This window comes from Hibiscus syriacus, unplaced genomic scaffold (genome assembly GCF_006381635.1).
Source record: "Hibiscus syriacus cultivar Baekdansim isolate YM2019G1 unplaced genomic scaffold, ASM638163v2 tig00110336_pilon, whole genome shotgun sequence".
In the NCBI taxonomy this organism is placed as follows: Eukaryota; Viridiplantae; Streptophyta; class Magnoliopsida; order Malvales; family Malvaceae; genus Hibiscus; species Hibiscus syriacus.
Window position 1 is genome coordinate 340640 of NW_024062690.1, and position 26947 is coordinate 367586.

At 34.2% G+C, this 26947-nt stretch overlaps 2 pseudogenes; one reads left to right on the plus strand and one right to left on the minus strand.

The window, feature by feature from the left end:
• Positions 1–24: 24 nt before the first annotated feature.
• On the plus strand, positions 25–18466 carry LOC120120282 (annotated as a pseudogene).
• Positions 18467–18676: 210 nt separating this feature from the next.
• LOC120120283 lies at positions 18677–19441 on the minus strand (annotated as a pseudogene).
• Between the last annotated feature and the right edge of the window lie 7506 nt (positions 19442–26947).

Genomic DNA, 26947 nt, shown 5'->3' on the forward strand with positions numbered 1-26947 from the left:
AGTCTTACTAAACTTTTAATTTCAATGGATGAAACTCTGGGCCAAATTCCTACTAGGAACAGTGGTTCGGTTATGATCCGTACGTATTTCAACTCCCCAAATCCCCCTTAAAAAAACGCTTACATCCTTTTGTTTTCCTTGATTTCTTTTTTTTTCTTTAGTGATAATTGCAGAGTTGAAGAAGTCATTGCACGCTGTGTTCTCACAATTCGGAAAGATACTATGTAACATCCTCAATACCGAGTTAGTGATCAAATTGTAAAGTTTTAGAATTTGGTGACTAGAGTAGAACAATGGATTAGTTCAATGATTTATTTGGAAATAAATCATAAAAGTTGTTAGTAATTATTAGATTAAGTAAAGGGCAAAATGGTCATTTGACATGAAAGATTTTTTATTTTCCCTTATAAGGAAACCACGTGAGAAGAGGGAAAAGAAGTTCTAGAGTTCTCTTCATCTTTCTTCTTCCTTCACGCGTGAAAACCAAGAGCCAAAGGTGAGTTTTCTGATTATTAGGTTTTTGGTTAAATTTAAGATTGGTTTGTTATTATTAGATGATAACTAAGCTTATGGAAAGCTTAAATTATCTTAAAATCAAAGTATGATGGAGTTAGGAGGGATTAAAGATTTGATGTTCTTAGAAGAAATATTGAAATAGAGTTCATAACTTGAATTGGAAGTTAAATTTGACTTGTCATCAATCTAATTAAGAGATATGAAGTAATAAAATTGGATTTGTAACATGTTAGAAATTGAGTATGATTATTGAATTTCATAAGGATGATAAGATTTTGAAGTTAAAGATGGCTTATATGGATATAAATTGGTTTAAGCATATGTATATGAATTAAGAACATGAAAGGGGATGAAAGATAAATGATTTGAGTGGATTTTCGGGCTTAAAAATTAATTATGGGATATGTGCATCGATGCACATTCAATGTGCACCGATGCATCAAGGGTAAATTTTCAGAAATTGTTCAGTGTGTATCGATGCATAGGAAGTGCATCGATGCACCCCTTAAAAATGGAAACATCGAATGCAATTAATGTATCGAAGCATAAGGAGTGCATCGATGCACATGTTAAGGGATGCATCGATACACTGTAGAATGCATCGATGCACTTCAAGGGAAATTGAAATAGACATTTCTTTTGGTCTAAGAAATGATGGATTAGAGTATATCAATGGGATACTGATATGTATCAATGTATGATTATGTAGATATCGAACACGAATAAGGTCCGGAACGATCCTCAAGTTAAGATTCGATCGAAAGAAAGGAAATCATAAAAGTGGATTGAAACTTAGTGAGGCCAATGTGAGTGCATATTATTAGATTGTGTATATTATTATATGGAAATTAGAATTGTGATAAGTTTGTTTCCAATATTTTATATTTTGCATGAATGGAAGCATGATTAAGTTTGTATTATGTGTATATGCTTTGTTCATATTATATGTTATGAGGTGTGAATTTATATGATATGGGTTATTTGGAAACGAAATAGGTAACTATATGTGAACCTTATGAGCTATATGAATATGTGAAATAAGTTATAAGGTCACGAATCATGTATAATAGTAAATGTTGTATGTGATAACCATAGAAAGGAAATAAGTTAAGTGATCATGAACATGTAAATATATGTTTAGATGAAGATATAATAGCAAAACATAAATTACATGAGTCAAGTTTATGGAAACTATTATAATTTACTTAGAGTATTAAATGAAAAGTGAGATAAACTAACTAGCATTGATTTATAGGAAAATATGAAAATAAAATATCAATTAGGAGATCTGTACATAAATAACGATAATCATATGAGAGATAAGCTGTATGAGAAAGATTAATGTGCTTAGATGAGCTATAATATAGAAATTACATGGTAAAGATCTATGAAGTCATAGGAAAAGGTTATAAGAGTAATGTAAACTTGAATTTAGAGAATATAAGAAATTTGTATATAAATGCATTTATATAAGTGATATATGTTAGTATGCTACAATATATGTTATAGGATCTATGTAAGCATAAGAAAACAAAATATGAGCTAGGGGTTATGAATATAAATGATGATATGATTATGTACAATAAATTAGGAATTATGATCTAGGTGTTTATAGGTCTATAAAAAGATATAAGAACAATATATATAAGCTACGAAATAGGAACTGTGGGATTTTAGTGCTATATAACATTATCTATGTTATTAAGTACAAATGTGATATCCATATATGACAATGATTTGTGAAATTGTATGAAAATGTGATATGATCTACGGGATAATAAATCATGTGAATTATATGGAAGTGATTTGTGTGTACATGTTTGATATGTCTTACATGATATGTATGATTTCACAAGAAATGACATGAGCTATGTGATAACATGATTATAAGAGATCAGGCATGCGATAAGAGATAAGTGTTATGAATGTGTGAATATGAAATGACATAGATAATAATGCTCATGTTATGTGTCATGAGAGCTAGGGGTATAGTTGGCATGTCAAGAGTCGAGGGTCTACGTGGTCCTTCGAGACATATATGTATTCCTTGGAACATGTGTGATGTCTTTTGAGACACATACTTGATCTTTTGTATATGTATATGATTCTTAAGGAATTTTCTACGTGGTCCTTAGGGACATTTTATATGGCACTTCGGTGCAATTCTACGTGGCACTACGGTGCATTTCTACGCGGCACTTCAGTGCATTTATATGAGTTGTGGTGACAGCATTTGTGCACAACCTCTATAGACTCACATATCTATAGTTATCATATGTGTACATGGGCTAATAAAATGTAATATTAATAAACTTGATATGATGATATGTTTGTTTCCTTGTGAAATGTTATGTGTGATATATGATTGTAAAAATGGTAATTACAGAATCAATGATATTGATAAGCATGAAGATGGTGATATAGTTACTTCTGTGTATGTGTTTTATGATAGGACATATATGAGTACATGTTAAAGTATCTGTGAATGATTATAATTGATTTACATGATGATATAGTAACAAGTTTACAAGATAAATGATATAAATATAAGAGATCATCGGAACTTGAGATAAGAGATATGAATAATAATGACATATGTGGATATATGTATTTGTTAACTGTAAAAGTGTATGAAGTGAATGATAGTAGTAATTGTTTATGTATAATTATTAGTTAAAGTTTGCATTATATGTTTAGTTGCCTCACTAAGTCATAGACTTAGCGTGTGATTGTTTCACACGTAGGTTACAGAAGCAAGAAGAAAAGCGAAGAAGAGCAAGACATGTCAGTATCTCCCTTACAAAATTTCAGATCAGAAAATAGATGATTTAAATGTGTTTTGGTTAATTTGAATACAGTTGGCATGTACTAAGTGATTGAGTTGAATATGCTCTGATAGATTTTGGTTATTTTGATCAATTTATGTAGATAAATCGCTTTTAATGGAAGTTTTAAATTTTCTTTGAATTTTGGTCAAGAGTCAAAATTTGAAAAGTCAATGTGACACCTCAGACTCGTAATCGGGTCGGGTACGGGTCTGAGGGTGTTACATACTAGATGTGTTAGCATTGAAGACGCTGAAACACAAAGGTCAAGCTTGGGTTATTTTCGAGGATATTAGCTCTGCTACCAATGCTCTTAGGCGAATGCAGGGCTTTCCCTTTTTATGACAAGGAGATGGTATATGTATTTTTGCAATTGGTTCCTTGTTTCTGTCATTGATGGAGACTGCAACAAGTTTCCAAGCTCCGCTTTTAATATCAACCATGTTCTCTATCTGCATAAGGGACATAGTATTTGCTACTAATATTACTAACTAACAAAAGCAATGTTTAAATGTTTGCAGAGAATACAATATGCGAAGACTAAATCAGATATAGTAGCAAAAGAAGACGGCACCTTTGTACCCCGAGAGAAGCGAAAGAGGCATGAAGAAAAGGGTATGTTCTGCATTGCCCCTTATATTCAGTTGAAAATGTTAAAAGTTAAGTAACTTTTTCTTGTTGTATATGGTTTGGTTCGATCAGTATCGCTACTATTTTTGTTGTTGGTAATAAGTTCTTTCCTCTACTATTGCTTTGATCTCGAAGCTTGAATTTATTAAAATCCTTGTTAGAGCATTGTAGATGCTAGATTTGTCCAGGGTCTTTTTCGAAGATTGATTCGAGTTTATTATTATTAATATTAGTATAAGTGTGATATTATGTAGTTTTTGGTATATATATATATATATATATAGCTAAGTAATTAAACAATTAAAAAAAATCAAAAATACGCTAAACATTTTTATTTGATTTTTAAAGGCCCAAATTAGAAATCAGATTACAACAGCCCATCACCAAGCCCGAACTCAGTAGCCCGATAGTGCATCCCACAAAAGAAACCCTAGGCCCGTCAGGGTTTTCTGTCATCAGCCTCCAAGCGCCGCAGTATGAAGGTCATTGGATTTGTCATCAAGATCAAACGGTTCCCAGCTATCTTGTGAACCCCGAGCTTGCACAGGAACCCGAGACAGTGCGCATCAGACCACGCTTGTCGACCACCCGGAAGCCCGAGACAGTGCTCCATGCTCACCGCTACTCGATCTCGTACTCAGCAGGATTTTGTTTTTGTTTCTCTAGGATGTAAGGGTATGGAAAAATAGAAAATAAAAGCAATAACAAGAAACAAGAAAAAGGGTGATCAGCAGAACGAAAAATAAAGGAAGAAAAGAGGATAAAGGCAATAAAAAAATAGGAATCCAAGGAGGAATGAATCAACAACCACCAAGGATAAACAAAAAAATAGTAGGGGAGAACCCTAGCCTACGAATCAGAGAGCCATCATCCATCACCAACAAAAAAACGAGTAAAAAAATAACCATTAGCAAACGGTAACCCAAAAACCATTCGAACAAGAAAAAACCCATCAATGGCCAGAGAACAAAAAACGAAACCCTTGCCTTCCCTGTCAGTTGAGGCTTACCCACGTCGTCCGGTGTCAATCACACCTTGAGTCACCCAAGGTAATCTCTTTTTGAACTTAGATCTGTGTTTGTTTGAGGGATTTGTGAGGTCTCAGCGGAGTTTGGGGGTTAGGGTTATGAGGTTAGATTTCTAAGAAACACAAAAAGAGGGTTATTTATTATCTTGGTTCCTCATCGGGGATTTGCGAGAGGTGTAACTCGCGGTGGTCGCGTGGTTTGAGCAGTGAGGATTTGGGTTTAGTTTAGCCTTGGGTTTTCGGTTTTCGTGGTGGGGGTTTGAAGTTTGGGGGTTGAAGTTTGTTTATAGGCGAGGTTAGTGACGTTGTGGCTCCTCATCGGAGCCATTAGGCGGCGAACGTGGCGGGGGGCCATGGGTTCTGTTAGGTGTATTTAGGGTTTGAAGGTTGAATAATGGGAGGTTGAGAGAAAACAGGAGAGCGGCGGGTGTTGTCTGTTTTGGCTGATGAAGAAGTGAGGGCTAGGTTAAAATTTAACCTAGGATATCTTATATATTGAAGCGCCAAAACGTCGTAGTTTCTGGGACGGGTGAAACGGCAACGTTTCGTGAGGCTAGACCCTGCCGTGTTTTGCTGGAGGAGTAATTATGTTATAGGTCCCTCCATTTTCAACTTATTTTGTTATGATCCCTAAATCGAGCCTTACAGGTATATTAATGTTGTCTCTTAATTTTATCCGTGTTTCATTTCAGTCCAGAATCATGTTGGGATTATTTTCGCGCTGTTTTTACATTAGATGTGTGATTTCAGAAATTTTCATTTTGATCCCAATGATTGTATTATATTTGTAATAGATGGAAATGAAATTTTTATGAAAATAGCTTTGTGTTTGTGTTCTTTACATTTTAACTCCTCGTTTAATATTTCATGCATGTTTGTAGGGTTAATTTATATTTACTTTAAGTGTATGAATGTTGTTAGTATGTACATATTTAGGTGTAGTGTTTACATAATTGGATTAAAGATAGTATTTATGTATTTTAAAATATTAAGAAGGGGCAGTCTTCAGACAACTAGATATCGCTTTTTCGATATTTTAAAATAAATAAATATCCAACTAGAAAAACCTAAAAAATTGATTGCATTGAAAATTAATTAATTTTGAAGGGAAAAGGAAATATTCACTATTTTAAACTTATCGAGATAATTCGCTAATTTTATTAGGGATCAAGTCTTGGTATTTTTAAATTATTGAATATCCCTTATCTTTTCTAATAATATAATTCGGATTAATGAAAATTTATTTCTTTGGTAGAATAAAAATTATTTTAATATTGAATTCTTAGGAAAAATTATTATATTCCTTTTATTTCAGTTGGAAAGAGAAATATTCGTCCTAAAGTATTTTAGGGAGTATTTTCTCTTCAATTGGAAATATGGGAATATTTTTTTATTTTTCCTTTGAATTTTTGTTCTATAAAATTGTATGGTTGAACTAGAAATAATGGAATCGTGATTTAAATATGTATTCGAATTCTTAGATTTCCACTATTAGAGATAATTTATAATCGATGGGGTACCAATTTTGGACGTTGTGGGGGTGCTCATCCTTCCCCACACGTAATCGATCCCCGAACCCATTTTTTTATTTCAAAAAAGAATGAATCTCTAGTTACACGTAGATCTATAAATCTTTTAAATGACATTTTTCTAAAAGAACTCTTTTAAAAGAACATTTTTGGGTGTTCGACCTACCTAACTCAAAAGGTCGATGGCGACTTCGAAACATTTTTTTTACAAAATCGGGTTTTCACCAAATAAGTCGAGACACGTCGCACCGCCAGAAATCGGTTACGACAGCTTGGCGACTCCGCTGGGGACCTAAAGGGTCAAGCCTTAAATCGATTATATATTGTCTCTATAGTTAGAAATTGAGAATTTGGTTTTATTTAATTTATGATTCCTTTGATTCCTTTCAATCATTATTTTATATTTTTGTATACTAATGTGTGCATTTGATTGATTTTCAGATATTAAAGTTTGGGATTCACTTTAGTTCATTTTTGTGCAATTGTTTTTCAAAGGTTTGAGAATTTCTCCTCACATACGACACTTGCATTGCATAACATAAGCTCTAAGCCCGAGATCTTACTTTTAAGTGGGAGTGAAAGCGACGACTTCGTGAGAATTTATTCTCCTTGTCAGACCTAGATTGTAACTTTTGGGGTTCATACATCCTATGTATTTATGAGGATTTATTCTTCGTGTCAGGCATAGGGAAATGTGCCCCCTCGAATTGAACTCGATCCTCTTAAGCCTATAATGGGTGAGGATTGAGGGTCTGGCTCGCCCAAGGGGGCACCGACAAGGACAATTCGAGTATCTTTTTCTCATAAAGCCGAAACCATGCATATAGTGAACCGTAGAACGGTCACCCTAGGGGTAGACATATCGAACCTCTGTCCGTCAGTAGGTACCCAAACTAAAGTATACGCAAATGAGGAATGTTTCTGAACCTTTTCTTTTTGCTTTAAATTCGGAGAATATATTTTTTCTTTTCGAATAAATGCATGCGAACTAGAAATCATACGGTTAGGTTTATTTTTTTGAACAAGCATACGAATTAGATATCGTGCGGTTAGGATTTTTGTTGTTGCAAATAACAGAAGCATGGGGGTAGATATCATGTTGGGTAGGATCTACTAAGCATGATTGGGTAGTCAGCATGTGAGGGTAGGTTTTATTGATGTTTACGGTACTTACTATTTTGTTGTTTATCTTATGAGTACTAACCCATTTTTTTTATTTTATGTCTATTTTATTTTGGATTTATTGCATGTGCATCTTCATGTCATTCAAAGGTGTTAATTCGCAAGTGATTGACTAATAAGAAGGTTGGTCATAATGAGGCAAGAAATTCTTAACCATATACTCAACGATTCATGAAGAAGGACATCTGATGATTGAAGAAATATGAAACTGATCGAAGACAGATCCATGAAGAAAATATCCAATGAATGAAGTTTGAAGTTGATTGAAGATTTCTTTCAAAAGAGCGAAGGCCGAAGATGTTCCCTCAGGAGATAGATGCAGTAATTCCAAGGACGAGAAGACCCTTCACAAAGACGTGAAAACCACTTTGCACTGAAAGCGAAGATGGAGATCCCAAGATTCAATTTAAGGACGTCAGACATCATCAAAGGTGATAAAATACGCCGACAATTTTAGAGGTGCAATGCCAGATTCCATGAAGAGTACAACTCAAGGAAATGAAGAGATGAAGAATCATAATTGTATTTTGGCTATATGGTGTAATGAAATCTTGTTGTCTAATTGAAGGTTGTTCTATGGTGGTCACTTTTGGAATTAACACCTTTTGCATTTGTATTTAGCATTTGCATTGTATGTATTTATTTAAACATTTGATATGCATTAATAATGAAAATATGGAAATAACTTATGAAAGAATATATGACAGTAATAACAAGATTATTTATTCATATTACTTCCTCATCATCATGAACAAACAAATAGAAGCAATGGAGCAATCTAATGAGAAATCACAAGGTCAGTTGAAAGAACAGTTGGTCGGGTTACAACAAGATACGAGGAATCAAGCATCGGGTTCTCTGCAAGGCGCATCGAATCAAATGATCCAGGTGTTGGTACCGCAGGCTGTTGGTAAAGAGAAAATGAATGATAAAGGAAATTTATCTCATCAGACTGGTACATCAAGAGTGATAATTTGCATTGGAGCATCTAACTCAGACCTAGGGATGAGCCTTGTCAATTTTGAGCAATTTGAAGACGAGTTCAAGTGGTTGAATGAAGCCATTAAAGATATGAAGGTCGTTAATGCCTCTCACAATGAGTTAGAAGCTAGGGAACTCAGTTTGGTCCCTGATTTGGTCATCCCACATGAATTTAGGGTGCCTAATTTTGAGATATATGATGGCACTAGTTGTCCCTTAACTCATCTGAAAATGTTTTGTAGAAAGATGGAAGGGTACTTAAAAGATGATAATTTGCTGATTCATTTATTCCATGATAGTCTTGCTGGTCCAGCTGTAGTATGATATAATCATTTGAACAGAGAACAGATCATGATGTGTCTCAACCTAGCTGATGCTTTTCTTGGGAAATATCGATATGTTAAAGGCTTAGCCCCAAAACTTCATGACCTTTAGAGGAAAATGATGGGAGCTACTGAGAGCTTTAAAGAATATGCCCTAAGATGGAGAGGAGTGGTGACACAAGTTCAGCCTCCTTTGCTAAAAGAAGAAATATCATGTATGTTTCATGATTCTCTCTCAGCTCCTTTTTTTGAGTTAATGTTGGGAAATTCGATGAATGGCTTCAAGGATCTTATGGTGGCTGGAGAATCGATTAAAGATGCAATCCGCAAAGAAAACTTGAAAGTCACTTCCAAAAGCCCGAGTAATCAAGCAGAAAGAGTTGATGAGGTGAATGAATGTCACATTCAGAGCTCTTACAACCGTAAAAGAAAAGTGGCAGTTGGTTACTCGAGTCATCCAAAGAAAGTCCCAGGATAAAAAAAATACTTTGAAGGTGTTCCAAATTCCTATCTCAGATTTATACCCACATTTGATTAAATGTCAACACCTCAAACCGAAGCCAATAAAATTACCACCAAACCCTTCTGCCCACAATTACGATCCAGATAGTGTATGTGATTTCCAGTTTGGGGCGTTGGGGCATGCTACGAAGAATTATAGGATGTTGTTCAAGGAGATAGAGAGGCTTGATGAAAATGGGACGTTGACACAAGAATTGGTGGAACAATGGATGACAAGCTCGAGTGGGGCACCAGAGCCAAATATGTTGCACCCGATCGAATCAAACACCACTGCATCAGAAGAATAATGGGCATCCTGATTGCGCAAAAATCATTTTGTTCATCATGAAACTTTTTGTCATTTGCAACATCTTGTTTGAACATGTTTTTTTGGACTTTCTTATCAATTTTTTGTAATGATGTTTAAATGAATTCATGTTACTTTAAGGATGGTGAACATTGAATCGGATTTATGACTTGAAATTCTTTGAATATCAACTGAATTAAAAGCTCTTTAATAATGATGAGTTGTAAATCTTTGACAAAATGACAAGGTTAAAACCTGATAAAACACAGACCTTGACCTTATCCCTAGAAGATGCAATCGAACACCATACCTTTTTGCAGGAATCGATATAACCTTCTTCTATCATAAAGGAATGGACCATAGGCTTGGTATTCAGGTATGCATAGGAGCGGACAACATGGGGCATCTTTTGTGTATGATGTTACAAAACTAAATAGACCACACTTTTATTGATGAAAGTTCAATGATGATTATGATCTTCACGGATGTAATAGTCGAGTAGGTGAATCTAATTTAGGCCAGTTGCTTGGAAATTTAACTCTAACGATGAGATTTTCTAACTTTCAACAATACCTAGACTATGACATGTTCTTCTTGACAAGCTTAAGAAATTGGATTCGTATACCCAGATTATAATATTATATGTATACAATAAAGATGAGCTATTCTGCTAAGGCAATTGGTTATAGAGAAAACTTGAAAGTCATGGCTTTATGAATAGATTATATTCAAACCATGACCTTGATTAGGTACTTGGAAATTCGGTGTATGCTCCACTGTGATTGTCAAGTGAAAGACTTTGTGATGAGATGAACCCTTTAGCTAGCCCGATAAAAGGCAAATTACAATAAAGTTGATTTCAGCTAGCCAGACAATGGCAAATTAAATCAATTTTATAAATAAGGAGTTTCGGTAAAAATGGACTAAGGGAGTTAAGGAACACCTGTTATAGTCGATTTCACACGAGCACTCAGAAATTTCATTTTTAGATCGATATTTTTGCACTGCGCTGGTTAGAGGAGTCTACGAAGCTTGAACAAATGGAAGATTTCAGATAACTGAAATGGAAGTGTTCTAGGAATTCTAGTAATGAATTATGCTAGTTGCGTCATTTGGTCCACATCCGATTAAAATATCAAGCCAAGAAAGAAAGGCATGCTACGATATTCACGATGACCGAGAAGAAAATGATATTTTGGTGGTTGAAACCTTAGAAAATAGGAAGCCAACCTGAAACCAACCCCTCAATTTTGACGCTTGTCAAAGAGCTATAACCCTGAAAACATTAAAGAACTATTGATTCTTTGGATATTCTGTGAACTCATGTCTATGATTTGTTTCGATTGTGAACATGAATTAAGGGGTAATGTTTTATAAAATTCTTTCATTCTTTGATCCCTAAAATAAGAGAAAGAGAGAGAACATTTTCAAACAGGATAATTTCATATGTGAAAGGTCCTTGAAGCTGGTGAGGCTCATTATGCTTCTATTGGAGAAACATAATAAGCGGTGCCAGAACATGAAGCATTCTGCGATCTTGAAGAAGATGGTCGAAGAGATCATAATGGATGAAGAATAAGAACTTGTAATATTTCTTTATGATGTTGTCGATAACCCATCATGAAGAAGATGACCCCATTTATTCAGAAGGGGCACATATTACGGCTTGTAAGACATTTTGTTAGAAGAATTGATCACTTCTTAATTATTCATAACAAAGTGAAGAGAATCCCTCAAGACATTCGACTATACTTGTGTATAGTGACATCAGAATGAGAACATCCAAGTTAGGATATTTTGGGTACGAAGAGATCCATGAGTACCCACTTTGGGGCACGACTGAATCCACATCATGTTGAGATGACAATATTCAGACCAAGGAGGCATGAAGAATGAGCCTTACAAATTGAGGTGATGGGGCATTTTGAAGGCCCGTACCAATATAAGAAAATATCGGGGCACGACTGAACCCACATCATGTTGAGATGACAAGATACATACCAATAAGACCTTGAGAATGAGCCTTACAATTTGAGGTGTTGGGGCATTTTGAAGGCCCATTCCAGTATAAGATGATGTTGCGACACTAGTGAAGGCTTGTTTCAGCTAGAGGTGTTAATGTGGGGTATCTTTGGAAGCCTATGAAGACCTGTGGAACGATCATTAAATTGAACAAATAGTTTCGACGGGACATGAATGTATGAAGAGTGAAAATGGAGAAACAATGATGGTGGGGTTTACTGTATATGATCATTTTGTCAATCATTAGTTGCATGACTCTTGTGATTTCCACTGTGTTTTGGTATCCTTGTAATACCATACAATACTCTAAAGGCTATGCAAAGAGCTTATCTAGTTGAAAGATATGGGCAGAATCCACAGGAAAAGATGAATGTGTTGTCAAATGTTTTACGAACCAGTAAATATGGTGAAGAACCAATGATTGCATTACCCAAGATGAAGATTATATTCTACAACCCCAAGATTAAGAAGGAGAAATGATGAAGATTTCTTTCCACGAAAAGGGCGAGAGAATTTTAAATAGCAAGAAATTAGTGGAACCGACTAAGGTTGAATGTTGGGTTGTTGTCAAACCTCTCGACATGATATGGTATAAGCAAGCCTTATTTGATGTTTGATTAAATGCGGTGACATGAAAAAATGGGATAGATCTTCCTTATGATGTATTTCAAGAGTCAAATCAGAATAGATGCAGATCTCCCTTTGATCTTTACAGAGTTTGATATAGTCTTTGAAAATGGGGCAACATAGTCATATTTCTGACCATAACAAGAAGTTGAGAGAGGAAATGTTTTCTCCAAAATGATGATAGAAAACAAAGACGACAAGAAGACACAAGAAGATTAGATGGATCTTCAAAAATGCAAGTTGGAAATCATGAGTTGCTCCATGGATATCTTAGTAGACTTTGGGAAGAAGTGATCAAGTAGAAGAAAACTGAGTTCGCCACTTTGAAGTCAATTGAAGATTGAGTCAACATTTATACATTCATGAGAACATCATTTGTATAAAAGAAAATGCATTACACTGATCCATTTAATTGCATCTATGTTTCATGCATAAACACATGATTTTGACAGATCTTCTAGTAAAAAGAGAAGATGTAGGATGTTAAAATCTTGATGATTGAAAGGAATATTTCAAACCTCAAACGCAAGGAATCACATTTAGAGAGGCATACCTTGAAGAATAGAGAGGCCTAATCCACAGAAGAAGCATTACTTTGAAGTAAAGACCATCATATATAGAAGAAAAACAAAGATTTTCGTGTATAAAGAGAGGACTTAATCGATTAAAGTGACTTTCACACAGGAGATTGGGGCAAAGTCAATCTTAAACCTTCACCAAAGAGTAGTGATACAAACCATCTTAAGTCTTCATCGAAGGGTAGTGAAGCAAATCCATTTTAAGCCTTCTTAGAAGAGTGTTGGAGCAAACCATCATACCATCAGATGTAGGAGAAAAAGAAAAAGTTTTCAAGTACAAAGAAGTTGATCAAGTGATTAAAAGGAAACGTGCGTGAGGAGTCATTAACCGATTCAAGGTTCGACCTTCGAAGCAAATCAAACTTAAGCCTTCACGAAAGAGTAGTGAAACAAATCATCTAGAAGCCTTCATAAAGAAGTAGTGAAGTAAATGAAGATTTTCGAGTTCTATACTCCCTGAAGAAAGAATGAGCGAACCATTTTGAAAAAGACGTTCGAGTTCTATACTCCTTAAAGAAAAAAGGAGCGATCTCGTAAAAAGAAGACGTTCGAGTTCTATATTCCATGAAGAAAGAAGGAGCAAACTCATAAGAAGAATATGTTCGAGTTCTATACTTCCTAAAGAAAGAGGGAGCGAACTCGTTAGTTGAAGATTGTTCGAGTTCTATACTCCCTGAAGAAAGAGGGAGTGAACCCGTAAGAAGAAGATGTTAGAGTTCTATACTCCCTAAAGAAAGAGGGAGCGAACTCGTTAGTTGAAGATTATTCGAATTCTATACTCCCTGAAGAAAGAGGGAGCGAACCCATTTTTAGAAGAATATTCGAGTTCTATACTCTCTGAAGAAAGAGGGAGGGAACCTGTTTTCAGAAGATTTTTTGAGTTCTATACTCCCTTAAAGAAAAATGGAGTGAACCCATTTACAGAAGAGTGTTCGAGTTCTATACTCCCTAAAGAAAGAGGGAGCGAACCCGTTGGCAGATGATTATTCGAGTTCTATACTCCCTGAAAGAAAGAAGGAGTGAACCCATTTGCAGAAGAGTGTTCGAGTTCTTATACTCTCTGAAGAAATAGGGAGAAGACACGATCGTTGAAGATTGTTCGAGTCTTATGCTCTCTGAAAGAAATAGGGAGCAGACACGATTGTTGAAGATTGTTCGAGTCTTATGCTCTCTGAAGGAATAAAGAGCAGGCATGATTGTTGAAGATGTTCGAGTTCTATACTCATTGAAGAAAGAGGGAACGAACTCGTCCCCAGAAGATTCTTCAAGTTATATGTTCCCTAAAGCGATAGGGAGCGAACCCAATTTTAAAGAATTTTTCAAGTCTCACTTATTCTGAAATTATAGTGAAGCGATTTTAACTTTTGAATATTTCATGACCGGACAAATTTGACCATCTATTAATCTTTCCTCTATTTTCGTTACACGACAATGAGCAAAGAGGGGCAGCTGTAGATGCTCGATTTGTCCGGGGTCTTATTCGAAGATTGATTCGAGTTTATCATTATTAATATTAGTATAAGTGTGATATTATGTAGTTTTTAGTATATATATCTATATAGCTAAGTAATTAAACAATTAAAAAAATCAAAAATACACTAAACATTTTTATTTTATTTTTACAGGCCCAAATTAGAAATCAGATTACAACATCCCATCACCAAGCCTGAACTCAGCAGCCCTGTAGTGCAGTCCACACAAGAAACCCTAGATCCGTCACGATTTCCTGTCATAAGCCTTCAAGCGATGCAGCATGAAAGTCTTTGGATATGTCATCAAGATTCGACGGTTCCCAGCTATATTTTGAACCTTGAGCTTACATAAGAACCCAAGACAGTGCACATCAGACCACGCTTGTCGACCACTCGGAAGCCCGAGACAGTGCTTCATTCTCGCCCATGCTCACCACTACTCGAGCCCGAACTTAGCAGGATTTTGTTTTTGTTTCTCGATGATGTAAGGGTATGGAAAAAACAGAAAATAAAAGCAATCACAAGAAACAAGAAAAAAGGTGATCAGCAGAACAAAAACCAAAGGAAAAAGGAGGATAAAGGCAATAAAAAAATAGGAATCCAAGGAGGAATGAATCAGCAACCACCAAGGATAAACAAAAAAAATGGTAGGGGAGAACCCTAGCCTACGAATCAGAGAGTCATCATCCATCACCAACCAAACAAAAAACGAGTAAAAAAAATAACCATTAACAAACGGCAACCCAAAAACCATTCGAACAAGAAAAACCCATCAGTGGCCAGAGAACAAAAAAATGAAACCCTTACCTTCCCTGTCGATTGAGACTTACCCACGTCGCCTGGTGTCAATCCCACCTTGAGTCACCCAAGGTAATCTCTTTTTGACCTTAGATCCGTGCTTGTTTGAGGGATTTGTGAGGTCTCGGCAGAGTTTGGGGCTTAGGGTTGTGAGGTTAGATTTCTAAGAAATATAAAAAGAGGGTTATTTGTGATCTTGGTTCTTCATCGGGGCTTTACGAGAGGTGTAACTCGCGGTGGTCACGTAGTTTGAGCAGTGAGGATTTGGGTTTAGTTTAGCCTTGGGTTTTCGTTTTCCGTGGTGGGGGTTTGAAGTTTGGGGGTTCAAGTTTGTTTACACGCGAGGTTAGTGACGTTGTGGCTCCTCATCGGTGCCATTAGGCGGTGAACGTGGCGGGGGGCATGGGTTCTGTTAGGGCGCATTTAGGGTTTAAAGGTTAAAAAAGGGGAGGTTGAGAGAAAACAGGAGAGCGGTGGCTGTTGTCTGTTTTGGCTGATGAAGAAGTGAGGGCTAGGTTAAAATTTACCCTAGGATATCTGATATATTGAAGCGCCAAAACGACGTAGTTTCTAGGACGAGTGAAATGGCAGCGTTTCGTGAGGCTAGACCCTGCTGTGTTTTACTGGGGGAATAATTGTGTGATAGGTCCCTCCATTTTTGACTTGTTTTGTTATGATCCCTAAATCGAGCCTTGTTAGTATATTAATGTTGTCTCTTAATTTTATTCGTGTTTCATTTCAGTCTAGTATCATGTTGGGATTATTTTCGCGCTGTTTTTACATTAGATGTGTGATTTTGGAAATTTTCATTTTGATCCCAATGATTGTATTATATTTGTAGTAGATGGAAATGATTTTTTTTTAATGAAAATAGCTTGTTGTTTGTGTTCTTTACATTTTAGCTCCTCGTTTAATATTTTATGCATGTTTGTAGGGTTAATTTAGATTTACTTTAAGTGTATGCATGTTGTTAGTATGTACATATTTAGGTGTAGCGTTTACATAATTGGATTAAGGGTAGTATTTATGTATTTTAAAATATTAAGAAGGGACAGTCTTAAGATAACTCGATATCCCTTTTCCGATATTTTAAAATAAATAAATATCCCACTAGAAAAACCTAAAAAATTGATTGCATTGAAAATTAATTAATTTTGAAGGGAAAATGAAATATTCACTATTTTAAATTTATCGAGATAATTCAAATAATTTTATTAGGGATCAATTCTCGGTATTTTTAAATTATTGAATATCCCTTATCTTTTCTAATAATATAATTCAGATTAATGAGTTTAATTTATTTCTTTGGTAAAATAAAAATTATTTTAATATTGAATTCTTAGGAAAAATTATTATATTCCTTTTATTTCAGTTGGAAAGAGAAATATTTGTCCTAAAGTATTTTAGGGAGTATTTTCTCTTCAATTGGAAATATGAGAATATTTTTTTATTTTTCCTTTGAATTTTTGTTCTATAAAATTGTATGGTTGAACTCGGAATAATGGAATCGTGATTTAAATATGTAGATTTCCACTATTAGAGACAATTTATAGTCGATGGGATACTAATTTTGGGCGTTGTGGGGGTGCTCATCCTTCCCCACACGTAATCGATCCCCGAACCCATTTTTTTATTTTAAAAAAGAATGAATCTCTAGTTACACGTAGATCTGTAAATCTTTTAAATGACGTTTTTCTAAAAAAACTCTTTTAAAATAATATTTTTTGAGTGTTCGACCTACCTAACTCAAAAGGTCAATAACGACTCCAAAACATTTCTTTTACAAAATCGGGTTTTCACCAAATAAGTCGAGACACGTCTCACCGCCAGAAATCGGTTACGACAAGCATTTCACAGCAGACCATTGAGATATTATGGTTGAATCTTTTCAGAATATGTATTTAGATGCTTATATTTTAGACTTTAGTGTATCTTTGATAAGCATCAAGGTTTTGGAGAATTAAAACTGATGATGCCTATATTTTAGACTTTCAGTACTAAGCACGTGTTCTCTCTCTCTCTGACCTGTTGCTTATTCTAAACTGTGGCATACCTTTTTATCTATTCTTTCGTGTTCTTCTCTTGAGATTTGTATATGTTGTCTCAATGTAAAAGGGAAGAAATGGAAAGAGCAACTTGATCCTAATCAAGCAGCAGCAGGTTTGAATCCAGGTTATGCGGGTGCTTACGGTGCAACACCTCCTGTAAGTGATATGAATATAGTGTCTTATTATGGATCGACCACGTTTCTCTCTCTATATGAACCCTGGTTGAAATTAACTTTTATTATTCCGTTAGTATGGATTATTTAGAAGGTTATATATTTCAGTTTTTGTCCAAATTTATAACTTTTAAGCTGCTGAATTTGATTGCTGCAAGAGCATCTTTATTCAACTACATGGGAATTTTCTTTGCTTTGCTGTGTTGAAAACTTCTGGCCTATTTGTTTGCTCTGATGAAATCTCAGATTCTAAGTGAACTTGACCATTCTATATCATTATACTCTATGAGACTCGTGATGGTGCACAACACTAACAGTTGAAAATTGAATACTTTTGAGTTGCAATCGAATGAAAAACATGGTTATTTGTTTGAGGGTCTAGTTATATTTCTCATTACTCTATCCTTTTCCTCCAAAATGTTACAGCTATCACAATTACCCTACCTTGGTGCTAGACCAATTGTTCCAGAAGCTCCCGCGCCACCAAATAACATTCTGTTTATTCAAAATCTTCCTCATAATGCAACCACGATGATGTTGCAAATGCTCTTCAATCAATACCCTGGTTAAAGGATGTCAGAATAGTGGAAACAAAACCAGGTATTACCTTTGTGGAGTATGCAAACGAGATGCAATCAACAGTTGCGATGCAGGCACTACAAGGTTTCAAGATGCAGCAAAACCAGATGATTACTTATGCAAAGAAGTAGACGGAAAGCCCGAAATAGTCCTCTTCTCTTGCATCCAACTTGAGAAGAAGGCCATGTGTATGGACCATGGATGATGGTAAATTAGATGGCAATTGGCATCTAGTCTAATAGTTGTTTTGTGACATATTCTCTTTAACTAGAGCTTCAGGATTGTTACTATAGATTGTTTACCGGATGTTTATGTTTTAATCTATGAATTATTATTAAATTCTCTATGTTTTAACATTTGTTGTGGATACTAATCAAGTTACGTAAGTATGAATCAAATGACTAAATTTAGTATATAAAGAGATTGTATTAATTGTACTTTCTTCAGTTACACAAGCAACATATATAATGCAACTGTCACTACCAAACAATAACACAAATGGTTGTGAAACTAGACCCTAGGTTGGATCAATCTCAAACGAACTATAATCCAAGAGATTAGCATATCATTAATGCTTAATTCTACTCGGTTATACTCTCTCCAGTTCAGTATTGTGTTTAACCAGTTGGTCACTCAAATCCTTTCTACATCCTTGGATCAGTCTCTCCTGATTCTTGATGATCTCAGACTTCATTTTCAATTCTTCTTCCACTGTTGCAATCTCCTGTTAGAACAAGAAACAAGTCAAATTGGGCTTCTCTGGAGTGGCTTAATCATACACCGCAATCATCTACAATAAAAGTTGTTGGGTTTACATTTATGAGCTTTTCAGCTTTGGTTGGTTGAACCTCACGTTGCAAGCCAAGGAAGTATAGCTGAAGCTTCTTGGCAGCCTCATGAAATCTCTAGCATGCCTCTCCACATCAATTATGGCAATTGCAAATAAAAACACCATTTTAGAACACAAGGATTTGATCCAAAAAGATTATATTAACTAAATTTATCTAAACTTTTCTGGGTACTACGTTAGTAAGTTAATGCATTCATTCAAGTACATCTATCTGATTCTGAACAGTGATAAAATATGCAACCAAGCACCAGAATAAGAACAAATATCAAAAGACTACCACAGAAGAAACATGGCAGATCATCTTTATATATATATATGAAGAAAAAGAAATGGAAATGCTTTGAGAATTAAGGAGAGGGTGAGAGCTACTGACTCTGATGAGAAGGGTGAGGAGAACGGTCAATAGCTTGAAGCTCCTTGGCAGGCAAGCATGGCAGCAAAGTCGTCTCCAACGTAACCACAATGTAAACATTAATATATTTTTAATATATTTTTACCATAAATTATGTAAAATTTAATATTAATTAAAATTAAAAAAATACATGATATATTTAAATACTTAAGTAATATATTATCAACAAATAGAATTTTTATATAAATAATTTTTATTTAAATATTTAGAATTTTACTTGTTAAAAATATAGAACAAGGACAATTTGGTAAAATATACATTCCAGTAATTTTTTATTCCTTCAACCAAACACGGTAATCTTACATTCCTGCCAAACCAACCAAACACAGTAATGTAATATTCCCAGTAATCCTATTCCTTGGAAATCATGGTTTTCAGAACCGGACCGGTTAGCGAACCGGTCATGCTACCAGTTCACTGGTTCAACCGGTCGAACCGGTCTGGCCGATCGGAAGAACCGGACGACGTCATAATTATTTAAAAAATTAAATAAAAATACCAAAAATATTTAATAAAAATAATTTTTTATATCACAAGTCATATTTAAAGCAAGTCATAACATATATAAGTTAAAAACCATAAAATCAAGTGAAACAAAATGATTCAAATTAACTACAACATAATATTTAAGGTAAAACATATTAAATAATAAATATAATTATATAACTATAATTAAAAAATAAATTTGGGGTTAAAAAATCATAACAAAATGATATTGTTTGGTTTAATTTTTTTTAAAAAACAATCTCACATGGCTAAGAAACATAGAAGAGCATCCCAAAAGTCTAAGGACTAAAAATATGAGAACAAAACAATCCCACATTACTAAGAAACATAGAAGCGCATCACAACTAACTTCTATAAATAATAGAGGTAATTTGGCATTCAAAATCATGGAGCCTTTTGGTGAGCATTGAGTGAACTATTCTTTCACTTCAATCAAGCTCGAATTTTAGGCTTCAATCGAGCTTCTAATTTTTTTTGAGTTCAAGCCTTTATTAGTTCAAGTTTCAATATTATATTTCGAGTTTGAGTTGAACTTGATAATTTGTAGCTTGTGAGTTTGAGTTGAGTTGAGCTTATTTTTAAAGTTTTCAAGTTCGAGTCGAGCTCAGCAATACTCGAGTTCGACTTGGCTCGTTTAACAAACGACGTTGTTTGATTTAATTTTTTTTAAAAAAAACAAAAATCCCGGTTTTTTTGGTTTTCAGCCGGTCCGGTTCGAACGGTTCAGCGGTTCTGGTCGGTTCACTAATAGCGGTTTAACCGATTTAGATTGAACCGGATTAAGCAACGGTTCCCGGTTGAACCAGCCGGTCCGATTCGGTTTTCAAAACAAAGCTGGTAATCTTTTATTCCCACCGGTAATCTTACATTCTATGAACCAAACGTATCGTAAGAGTTTTTTCAAGCCTTTTTCAAATAGAAAAAACAAAATCATTATTACATTTCGATTTTTCTTTTGGAATTTTCATATCGGAATTTGGATCGATCGTAGGTTATTTTAAAATTTAAAAGTCATTGCCAGCCGGGTTGGAAGGATTAGATAAACCTAGGGATGGCAAACGAGTACAGTTTCGTGGATTTTGTACCGTATCCGTTTCAATTGGGGCGAGGATGGGTATAACTTTAGTGGGTAGTGGGAGGGTATAGATTTAGAAAGTGGTGCCCGTCGCGGGTAGTGGGCGAGTGATGGGTTTAAGACCTTACCCACCCTACATCCACCCGCCCACTAAATACCCATTAAATTTTGGACAATTATGAATTTATGTATACTTTCATAAACTAATTTATAAATCTTAATATTGTATAAGATATATGATGTCAGGCGGGTCTAGCCAGGTACGTCTTCAGTTGGGTAGTGGGGTTGGGGATGGATTTGAAGTGGGCGGGTGTGGATTTGAAAAATTTTACCCATCATGGGTGGTGAGAGGGTGGTGAATTTGAAAATATTATGTGGGGATGGGGATGGGATGGGGAGGGGATATCTGCACCTGACTCGCCCGTTTGCCATCACTAGATAAACCTATATCGGTATTTCGGGGTATTATCATTATGATTGAAGCAAACTCTCGCAAAAATATATCTGTGAAGCAAGATGTTAATTTTTCGGTTTTAATAAATTAATCGATCGAATGAAATTAGTTCAATTAAAGAATAGTTAATTTTTTTAATGTTAGGTTAATAGTTAGTTTAATTCAAAATTGGTTAATTAATTAAAATATTATATATATTAAATATATATTTTAAGTTCAAACATATTAAAAATTAAGATTGAATCATTTTTTAACCACACTAGACCCATCAATTATTAAGACCTAATTAAATTTTAACTCAAATAAAAAAAACTTCTATTAAACCCAAATTAATCTAACTCAAATAAAAAAATCTATTCAACTAATGATTAAAATTCAGTTTGATCAGTGGTCAAATTAACTGTTTACATACCCCATTGTCAAGGTTCCTTTATTCCTTTGCAGTATTGTTCGAACTAAATATATTAGATATCATTAAATTATATTTAAAAATTAGAAATATTTAATTAAATAACTGAATTATTATATATCATTCTAATTATTTTTTATCAATTTAATAATATATTTATGTAATACAATTTTGATATGAAATTAAATATATTTGAAATATATTAAGCAAATTTTAAATATATATATATAGGGATGTTATATATACAAATTGGCTTTGATATATGAAAAATAATTATATAATTAAAACTTAATTAACAAATTTAACAAATCGAATTTAAATAATTCATACAATAAGTGTAACTTGTTTAAAATTTTATCAATAACTTTTGAATATACTCATATTTAAGTTGATATTTAATATTTAAATTAATAGTTTTTTTTATTAATATGAGGTAAGTATAAGATAGTATCTGTTAAAAGATAACTCTTAATCGTTTGACATTGAATGCTCATAACCCTGATATTTTTAGTGCTTGAACCCGAAACCTTAAAGAATAATAGTTTTTTACCGCCGAAATTATTTGATTCGTGCATATTTAAATTAATAACTAAAATAATTATTAATAACATAATTAAATTATCTTAAAATATAAATATGACTTTAGAATTCGATGCATAATTTTAAAATGTTGGTACAGTTAACTCATATTTTCCTTAAAATTTTACTAGTATTAAGCTTATTTAGAGATAAATTTAGAAATTATATGTAAATTTTGATTTAATTTATAATATAATATGAAAATTCTGATTTAGTGTGATTGTGTTGTGTATACAGAAATTTTTATTTAATTCAATAACTAAGAAAAGTATACTAATTAAATCAAAATAATAGAAAAATTAATCTATTTTTTTTATATTTTATAACAATAATTGTCCGTATATGTATAACAATGTCATGTAGGTTAGTAACACTGAAATTAAACCAAAATTTATATACAATTTTGAAATTTAACGTTTTCATTCATATAACAATTTGCCATAAATTCTATTAATTTAATTAAATATAATAATAAAAATGAAGTTTTAAGAGTTGTAGTTACAATTATAAATGCAGGTACTAGTTATAATTAAAATTAATTATCATAAAATAAGATTAAATTTATATTGGAATTATTATTAATTATAATATGATTTAAATTTAGATTAAAATAAAAATAAATTAATTTACTTATAATTTTTTAATAATATGTGTTTAGAAATTTTTTAGCCTATTGACTACACATATTGTAAATGTATATGTTCAAACTTGTGTTATCTAAATAATAACATTCTCTTTTATCATTGAAATCAATCAATAAATTTAATCAATTTACTTCTAATAAAATCTAAATTAAAGAAATCATACATATAATTTAATAATTTTTATATGATAAACTAGGACTGTAAATGAATAGAGCATTCGATGAATTGTTCATATAACATATATTTTTTTTCGTTTATAAAGCTAAATAAAACGAGTATAAACAAAATTTTTATGTTTATTTAATAAATAAACGAACATAAACAGACGCATGTTCAGTTTGTTTATGTTCATGAACAAGCTCATGTGAAAGCTCGTTTACCTGATTTTTCTTCTTTTTTCTTTTTTATATTTTAAATATTGATTATTGAAGGGGATAAATTGAATACAAATTGAATTTTGGAGTTCAAACTATGAAGACTAAGGAGCTTAAGGACTAGTGGCATAATTTTGGACTTCAAGGGTGTTACAACAAATTAAAAAAGTCAACGCATGGAAAACCCTAGTTCCCCCCCGAGTAACCCTAATATTCTCCGTCGACAACCTTTATCCCCCGGCACCTCCTCCGATTGGCGGCAATATTTCTGGAAGCACTGATGGCCCTGATGTAGGGATTATCCCGCCCCTGGAGAGACCGGGTTCCCCTTCGCTGGATGTGGAACAACATGCAACAAAGAAAGTTTGAAACAAATTACCGAATGAGGATGGGGTGAACGAAGTCTCGGATGGGATGAAGGTTCAGATGATGGAGGCTGATAATGATGATGAAGTGGACACTAGTAGGAAACAATCCTACGCTAATGATGTCTCGGGATCGTCTAAACAGGGTGTTGATGAGGTTTCTTTGCAGGCCATGGATGAGGTTATTGTTCTTGATGAGGAGTGTGTCGTTGACAACAATGGACCGTATTCTTCTATTCACTTTGCTGATCAAGTTCACGACAGAATTGACTACAGTATGAGGCGGTGGATGATAGTTAGACTGCTTGGACGTGCTATTGGTTTTAAAACTCTTCTGACTCAAATAAGGATTCTTTGGCAACTTCAGGGACAATATCAGGTAATTGATCTAGAAAATGATTATTTATCGGTTAAGTTTGAGAATGAACAAGATTATATTTATGTGCTAATGGAGGGACCGCGAACCATTTACAGGAGTTATCTTACTGTTCAACCATGGAGTCGTACATTCTCCACGATGGAATAGCATCCGTGGCAAATCATTATTTGGGTTCGTTTGCCAGGCCTTCCATACCGGTATTATTCCAAGGTGCTTTTCCGTCGTATAGTTACTGTTATTGGGCAAGTTGTGAAGATATATTATAGTACAAACTCGGGAGAGAGAGGCCGGTTTGCTAGGTTGGTCGTGTTAGTCAATCTGAATAAACCATTAGTCTCATGTCTAAGAATTGATGGGTTCTGACAGAAGCTGGAATATGAGGGACTCCAACAAATATGTTTTCAGTGTGGAGTGTATGGGCACACTAAGGAGCCTTGTGGGGTAGTTGAAGGAACTGTTACTGATCATGTTGTACATAGTGGACCTACCAATCTCTCTGAACCGGTGCCAGGTAAAGAAGAGTCTGTTTATAGCCCTTGGATGGTAGCGGAGAAAAGAAGAAAAAAAAGGCCAAAGAAAACCACTGAAGCGAGCAAACAACGGCTACTGAGGAGGTGCGAGGGTCTCGTTTTGCTATGTTGAATGATGTTGAAGAAGAAAATAATGAGGGGCGATCTACTATACCCAATGAGGAACCAACTAGCGCGAGGGATCCTATCCACATAATTCGTAAAGAAAAGTCATCGGAAGTGGGTCCTATAGGGGTCAGTGATCCATGGAATACCAAAATGGTAACCAAGGAACTTCTGCTGGTAAATCTGTTGTTGGTAAAAATTCAACGTTGCAGCACGTTAGCGTTGTGGCTATGGTTGATGGTCAAGTTCCTAAGGTTACGGAACAACGTAAGGATTTTGCTATGGGAGTCATTCAGTGGTTTTCAGAGGATGGTCAGACCAAACAACATGTAGAAATAGTTAGAGAAAATCAACTAAAGGAAGCATGGGTGATAATAGGAAGGGTTTGAAAGTTAAGAAGAATATAGATGTTCGAATCCCTCCCCCGGTAGTGTTGTCTGAATGGCTTCAATCAACAAAACATGCTCCACAAAGCTCAAAGCCGGCATCGCATAGACTAGGTGCTTTACCCTTACGTGCGAGTGGAAAGGTTGACAATACTCTAACTCCAGTTGATTCTATGAAAACAATCGATGAGGAAGTGGGGATAACATATAGCGAGAATGCTAGCCCTAACTTTAGACGGTATTTGTGTGAGCACTACATATATGTTAAACCTAAGATCATTGCTTTATTTGAAACTCATGTTAGTGGGTGTGTTACTGATAAAGTTATACGAAGATCGGGCTTTCAGAACTCTTTTCGAGTGGAAGCTCACGATTTTAGTGGTAGTATTTGGATTCTTTGGGATGAAGGTGTAATCACCATTTTTACCTCAACAGCAGCTTGTCCACGTTTCAGTTCTAGTCAACGATTCCAGCAACTTCCAGAGGAACACCAGTTGTGCTTCCACCACAGTAGTATTCCAGCAGCTTCCAGTAGGAGCCAGTTGTCCCTCCTCGTTCTAGCTCAGTCGCCATGCCTGTGGACTCAAATGTTCCACGTCGCCGCCACACCCATGGCCTCCTGAGTACCATCCACGTCCAAAATCAACTTATCATCACAAACAAAAATAGTGTACATTTTATTTTATTTTACATGTAAACTGGGCCTATAAAAACCCCAGAAAAATATAAAAATTTTACAGAGGAGAGATCTAGCAAAATACACAAAAAAAGTCGGACAAAGTTGATTTTACATTTGGTTTTATTTTTTTCAGCTTTGTATTTTATATTTTTTAAAATAAAAAAACAGTAAGTTAAATAAGCATAAAAAAATTAAAGAGTGGGTTGTACCGAAGCCAACGGTTCTTCGTCGGAGGCTAGTTCGCCGGAGAAGTGTTGATTGAAGCTTCGAAAGAAAAAAGCTTAAGTTTTTAGTCTCGGGTTTGGTTTAATCCTCAAATCGGGATTTAATTTTTTTGGAAAAATTTTAGGTTCGGGTTTTGTGTGGGGATGATCGGAAGAGTAGATGGCCACCGATTTACGGTGGTGGTCGGTGGTGATTTTTTTAGGTGACCAACCGAACGTGAAAGAATAAGTTGGGTGGAAACTTTGGTGTGGTCTGCTATGTGAAAAAGAGAGGAAGAACACGTGAGGTCCCTGATTTTTGGGAGCTTCTTACTTTATTCACTTAAAATAGGGAAAATAACAAAATAATACCTCTAATTTAGGTGCATATTTACACTTTAGTCACCTGATTTCTGTTTTTTTATTATTCTGAATTTGAGCATATCAATTTTCTTATTTTATATTCTGGTCATTTATCAATATTCTAGTTATTTTAATTTTTACACTTTATCTTTACTTTATTATATACTAGTCATTTTAATTCTATCTTTTAATCATCTACTATTTTATTTTGGGCCTTATATTCTGATATATTTTATTTTAATCATTTACTTTATATTTTAATTTATGTCATTTATATTTTATTTATTTAATTTCATTACTTTAATTTTCTATTTTTTTGTTTTTGCTTTACATTTTTCAATACTTTAAATATAGTCCTTTAATTATTGCTTTTTATTTTTTATTCATTTCATTTTATTCATATGAATATATATATGAAAGATTCATAAGTATAACTTGATCGATTTCATAATTTGATTAAAGGATAATATTTTTAATTTTAAAAATTAAGAAAGGAATGTCTTAAAGTAACTAGA